Source organism: Aotus nancymaae, unplaced genomic scaffold, assembly GCF_030222135.1.
Source record: "Aotus nancymaae isolate 86718 unplaced genomic scaffold, 86718_ANA_hifiasm-v0.15.2.pri h1tg000048l, whole genome shotgun sequence".
NCBI classification, from domain to species: Eukaryota; Metazoa; Chordata; class Mammalia; order Primates; family Aotidae; genus Aotus; species Aotus nancymaae.
The window spans coordinates 15,769,835-15,776,670 of record NW_026988462.1 but is presented as its reverse complement, the minus strand read 5'-3'; the positions used below and the strand labels follow the sequence as shown (position 1 = coordinate 15,776,670).

At 35.3% G+C, this 6,836-nt stretch overlaps 1 long non-coding RNA gene across 1 annotated transcript in view; it reads left to right on the top strand.

Moving 5' to 3' along the window:
• The first annotated feature begins 1,966 nt into the window (after window positions 1–1,966).
• The window catches only part of LOC135268968 (uncharacterized), a 29,220-nt gene continuing 24,350 nt past the window's right edge, over window positions 1,967–6,836 (top strand). Inside the window, exon 1 of the long non-coding RNA XR_010337299.1 lies at window positions 1,967–2,052. This is a non-coding gene — a long non-coding RNA (uncharacterized LOC135268968). The remainder of the gene's footprint in view (window positions 2,053–6,836) is intronic.

The following is a 6,836-nucleotide window of genomic DNA, read 5'->3' as shown; positions in this document are numbered from 1 at the left end:
ACTAGTAACTGAGAAATCAGGGTCTCCGGGCAATTGAGAGATACACTCATGATGTGCACATTCTCCCCTCTGCATTCCTTTTGATACTTCCCGTGGTTCTGGTACCCTCAATAGCACTTGCATTACTATGACACTGACAGGGGTCCTGACCTATGTCAAGCTTCTCTGCTTGTAGGCAGGTAACAAAAAACAACTGGGGTAAAATCTTTGGACATAGTCTAGAGGTTGAAGCAATAACTTTTCAGTCACTTACTAAGATGTTCTATTCTCTGCACTATCTTGTTAAAATAGATTTCTTAGCCCAGTTGTCCTTTGTGGACTGAGTTTTCAGAAATAAACAGCTAGGATACAAGATATATCCTGCATAACAGGACAAAGCTTTGTCTATCTCAGCAAAGAGCATTCAGACACCTGCCAGCATGGCACAGCTCTCTAGATTAAGTTTTTTTTCTTAAGCACAGTTTTTTTTCTTAAGCATTTCTTACAGAAATATTGATTTGATATTGTGTGTACATATACATATATTTATTTATATACACAATGTCATATTTATTATTTATATATTTATACACACAATAATATATATATATTAGAGACAAGATCTTGTGTCAGCTAGGCTGAATTTGAACTCCTGGGCTCAAGCGATTATCCCACCTCATGCTTCTGAGTAGATGGGTATACAGATGCATGCCACTGCATCTGGCTTGCATATTGTATTTAATTTTTACTTTTTTAAAAATTAAAAATCCATAAAATTGCCCCTACATTTTTACACCTAGCAAAAGGATGTTAAAGTGACTGTTAGTTTATTTTATGGAACCAGCATTATACTGAAAGTGCCACAGATAAACAATCATATATTAGAAACAGGACCTAGAAGCCCACATGTTAGCAGGGATGAGCCAGTAGCATTGGACTGTGCCACTCCAGGATTGTGTGTCTTTAACAATAACCAAATATGAAAACTGGAATTTGATCTCCCAAGAACTTCTGAAAGGCAATTCTGTACTTCTGTGACCTCATGACTCTTAGGCTGTTCACATACAAACTAAGACATATGCAGACTTCCCTTTTGATGCAGACAAATCTCATATATGGAGCCAGAAGCTGATGTTGAAATCTGAGAGCAGAAATGAATTAGTAATAGCTGGCATATAAAGAGATTTGATTCTAATTAGCAGAGACCTTCAGCTACTATAGTATCAGCCTCAAACCAGACTGAAGTCAGAAGTGTGACAGCATCCAGGGCTAAAATTTTCCAGCTATGCCTTTAGAGAGACTCCTGAAACCATAAACAAGTAGGCATTTTCAGGACCTTTAGCCAACAGAATGTATCATGCTATTGTCTACATAGAACTGAACATATTTGAAGATTTTATTAAGTTGTTATGATACCTAAAGAAAGGAATAGCATTGCTTGAATAAATAACCATTTTACCTACTCTAAATTTAGCTTTTCACTAAGCTCCAGTGATTTCTAATGTACTTAATATGTCAAGCTAGTCTATGTTAAATCTATCTATAGCCTACTTTCGTTGAAACATTTTTGCATTCCAGAATATTAATTTTAGAACTAGGTTTGGGACTTGATAAAAGTCTTGTTGCTGTTTCCAGTAAAATATAGTGATAAAAATATAACGAATATAAATTAACCATGTCCTTTGATGTTAAATCACCTACATGCAAACCATAAGTGTATCTTTCTTGAACACTACTGATATGGTTTAGCCTGTGTCCCTACCCAAATCTCACATCAAATTGTAATCCCCATGTGTCAGGGAAAGGACCTGGTGGGAGGTAATTGGATCATGGGGGTGAATTTTCCCCATGCTGTTTCTGTAATAGCGAGTTCTCACGAGATCTGATGGTTTAAAAGTGTGGTACTTACCCTGCCTCTCTCTCTCTCTGTCTCTCTCCCTCTCTCCCCATCTCTCTCTCTCTATCCTGCTCTGCCATGGTAAGATGTGCTTGCTCCCCCTTCACCTTCTGCTATGATTGTAAGTTTCCTGAGGCTTCCCAGTCATGCTTCCTGTTAAGCCTGCAGAACCGTGGGTGAGTTAAACCTCTTTTCTTTATGAATTATCCAGTCTCAGGTAGTTCTTCATGGCGATGTAAGAACAGACTAATACCAATACTTTCAAGAGGAATTCAGAAGCCCTTACTAACCAGTGCTACCACCCTGGTCAGAAACACAGTTAGATGCCTCTTACCTGTATTATTTTAATAGCCACCTAACTGGTCTCTGATTCCTCTTTTGTTATCTATCCTCTTCAATTCTCAATATAGCAGCAATATAAATTCTTTAAAAAATTTCCTTAAATTAGAATACTCCTGTTCAAATGCTCTAATGATTCCAATTTTCACTTACAGTTTTAATAAAGAGTTTACAGCTAACTGCCTGTGCAATTCTATGCAATCTGGCTTCTAACCCATTTCCATTTCTCTCTTTCTTAATTACCTTCACTAGCCACACTGTCCTGTTGCTGCTTTAAATAACTTCTCTTAGGCATTTTATCCTCACAGTTCCCTTGCCTAGGATATAATTTCCTCAGTTATTTTTATGACCAATTATTGTCAAACCTCCTTTAAATTTTGCCCAAATGTTCCTTTTCTGTGTGGCATACAGACCCTTCATTCTTGCTCATCCATTCTGATATCTATTAACTTTCTTACATTTTTCTTTAGCATATTTCAGCTTCTAACATACTGTGTTATTTACTTTTGATTTTTATTTCTTGCTAATCATCTGTCTTCACATATTACACTGTAGAAACAGTGTCTCATGTATAGTAGGTTTTTTAAAAAGTCCTTATTGATTTAATTAGTGAATGGCATCAGATATTACATTATCTAGAGAGATGAGAATAGACACAAACTTTCTGATTTAAAAATTTACAAATTGAGAAAATTATCTGCCTTGTGTGTGTCTTTATGTATCTGTGCCATATACATTGCTATGGATTTAATTGTGTCTTCCTAAAATGTGTATGTTGAAGCCCTAACTCCTCAAGTGCTTATATTTAGAGATAGGGCTTTAAGGAAGCAATGAAGCCTAAATGAGGTCATAAGCCTGGGTCCCTGGTCTGAAAGGATTGCTGACCTTATTAAAAAGTGAAAGAGAGAAATATCTTAATCTCTCTTTCTCTCTCTCTGTTTTTGTCAACCATGTAAGCACACAAGCAGGAGACCATTGCAAGCAAGGGAGAGAGCCCCAATCTGAAACTGAATCCTGATGGAATCTTGATCATTAAATTTTCAGATCCCAATAAGTTTCTGTTGTTTAAATAACAGTCTGCAGTATATTCTATGGTAGTTCAAACTCATTCATGTATACATATATGCGTATTCTATGTTTGTATGTTTGCAAATTTTGAGACATTGTCATGACCTGATTTTAATTTGGTAGCATTTGTGGTCCAATATTCACATATTTTCTAGGAATAATGCTTGAGAACATCTATTTAAAGTGGCACAGTGTGTCACTTTAATTCTATCGTAAATTAATATTACATGTTGATGCTAATTATGCTTTTTGGACTCTGGAAAAATCTATCATATTCCCCAATAGAATCTTATACAATCCCCAAAAAAACTCATACAAATGAAAAAATTTAAAAAGTACATATTCTAAGGGCTGGGTGCAGTGGCTCACAATGCTTATAATGCCAACCCTTTGGGAGGCCAAGGTGGGAGGATTGATTGAGACCAGGAGTTCCGGACCAACCTCAGCAACATAGTGAGACACCGTCTCCACAAAAAGAAAAGAAAACTAAATTAGTCAGATGTGGTGGCACATACCTGTATTCACAGCCACTCGGGAAGTTGAGGCAGGGGATTGTTTGAGCCCAGAATGTCGAGGCTACAGTCAACTATAATCATACCACTGTGCTCCAGGCTGGGTGACAGAATGAGACCTTGACTCAAAACACAAACATACACACACACACACATGCACATGTGCACACACACACATTAGGGAGAGAACTAGGTTTGATTAACTCAATCCTCTTCATCTTAGATTAAGCAAAGTACAGTTGACCCTTGGATAACACAAGTTTTAACTGTGTGGGTCCACTTATATGCAGATTTTTTTTGACTTCTGCCATCTCTGAAGCAGAAAGGCCAACCCTTCCTCTTCCTTGCTTTCTCAGCCTACTCAACATGAAAATGATGAGGATAAAGACCTTTGTGATGATTCAATTCCAATAAATGAATAGTAAATATATTTTGATTATGACTTTTAACAACTTTTTTCTCTTGATGACTTTATTGTAAGGATAAAGTAAATTTCCCTCCCCAAGTTGTTCAAGGGTCAGCTGTATTTACATTCAACACATTATTAAATTAAACATAAAGGGTTTGAATCATTTAAATGTTTCAACTTTTTATGGATAAATAATATTTTTATATATTTATTGAGTACATGTGATTTTTTTTTACATGCATAGAAATTGTAATGATAGGTATTTAGGGTGTAAATCCCTTTGAGTATTTATTACTTCAACATTTTGGAAAATGTCTCTTCTAGCTATTTTGTTACTTTTGTTACTTTTTATATGAGACATACAGACTTCATTCTTGTTCATCCATTCTTGTACCTTTTAATTTGTACCTGTTAATTGTACAAAGTAATAGTGTGTTGTATATTAATAAGTACATTCTTGTTCATCTGTTCATCCTGCTGATATATTAATAGGTATAAGAACAGGTAAACAAGAGTGTATCTTTTAGTATACAATACACTGTCGTTGACTGTAATCACCCTACTCTGCTATCTAGCATTAGAATTTATTATTTTAATCTAACTGTATGTTTGTACACATTAACCATCCCCTCTTTATCTAACCATCCATACCCTGTCTACCCACACACCCTTCCCAGCCTCTTGTATCTATCATTCTACTTTTTACATCTATGAGATGAATTTTTTAGCTTTCACATATGAATAGGAATACATGATATTTGTCTTTCTATGCTTGACTTATTTCATTTAACATAATGATCTACAGTTCGATCCAGGTTTCTGAAAATCACAGGATTTTATTTTTTTATGGCCAAATAGTATGCCACTGTACGTATAAAGCACACTTTATCCATTTGTCCACCAATGGATGCTTAGTTTGATTCCATCTCTTCGTTATTGTGAACAGTGCTGCAATAAACATTGGGATGCAATAAACAGGAGTGCAGGTATTCATTTGATATACTGACTTTCTGTCTTTTGGATAGATACACAGTGATAGGACTGCTGAATAGTATGGTAGTTCTATTTGTCATTTTTTTTTTTTTTTTTGCAAAATTTCCATATTGTTTTCCATAGCAGCTATACATTTACATTCCCATCGACAGTGTTTAAGAGTTCCCTTTTCTCCACCTCCTTGCCAAGATCTGTTACTTTTTGTCTTTTTAATGATAGTCGTTCTATTATCATCTTGGGTTAAAATGGTATCTCAGTGTGGATTTAATTTGTATTCTCTTGGTGATTAGTAATGTTGGGCATCTCTGAATATATCTGTAGGCCATTTGTATGACTTTTTTTGAGAAATATCTGTTCATGTCCTTTGCCTACTTTTTAGTGGGATTATTTGTATTTTTACTATTGAGTTGTTTGAGCTCTTTCTATATTCCTAATATTAATGCATTGTGGGATGAATAGTTTGCAAATATTTCTTCGCATTCAACCAATTGTCTCTTCACTTTGTTCATTGTTTCTTTTGCTATGTAGAAGGTTTTTAATTTGATGAAGTCTGATTTGTTTATTTTTGTTTTTTTGCCTGGGCTTTTGAGGTCTTAGCCATAAAATTTTTGCCTGGACCAATGTCCAAAGGCATTTCCTCTATGATTTTTTTAGTAGTTTTATAACTTTGAGTGTTACATGTAAGTGTTTAATCAATCTGGAATTGATTTTTTTATATGGTCAGAGATAGGGGTCCAGTTTCATTATCCTGAATACGAGTATCCAGTTTTCCCAGTATCATTTTTAGAAGAGGACGTCCTTTCCCCAATTATAGTCTTAGCACCTTTGTTGAAAATCAATTGGTTGTATATTGATGGATTTATTTCTAGGTGCCCCATTCTGTTCCATTGGCTTTTGTCTGTTTTTACATCAATACCATTCTTTTTCATTACTATAGCCTTGTAATATATTTTGAAGTCAAGTAATCTCATGACTTGCTATTGGTCTGTTTAGGTTTTCTATGTCTTCCTGATTCACTCTTGGTAGGTTGTATGTGTCCATGAGTTTATCTATTTTCTCTAGGTTTTCCAGTTTGTTAGCTTATAGTTGTTCTGATAATCTTTTGTATTTATTTGATATCAGTTGCAATGTCTCCTTTTTCATTTCTGATTGTAACTTGGGTTTTCTGTCATTTTAACTGGATTAGTCTAGCTAGCAATTCATAATTTTTTTAATCTTTTCAGAAACCAACTTTTCACTTAGTACATTCTTCAAATTGTTTTTTAGTCTCTATTTTGTTTAGTTCTGCTCTCATCTTTATTATTTCTTCTACTCATTTTGAATTTGGTTTGTTCTTGCTTTTTCATCAGGTACATCGATAGATACATTTTTTTTGATGTAGATGTTTATTGCTATAAACTTCCTTCGTAGCTCTGCTTTTGCTGAGTTTCCGAGGTTTTTTGTTTTGTTTTGTTTCGTTTTTGACAGTGTCGCTCTGTCACCCAGGCTGGAGTGCAATGACATGATCTCGGCTCACTGCAACCTCACCTCCCAATCTCAAGCAATCCTCCTGCCTCAGTCTCCCAAATAACTGGGTCTACAGGCCTGTGCTGCCATGCCCGGCTAATTTTTGTATTTATTATAGAGACAAGGTTTGGCC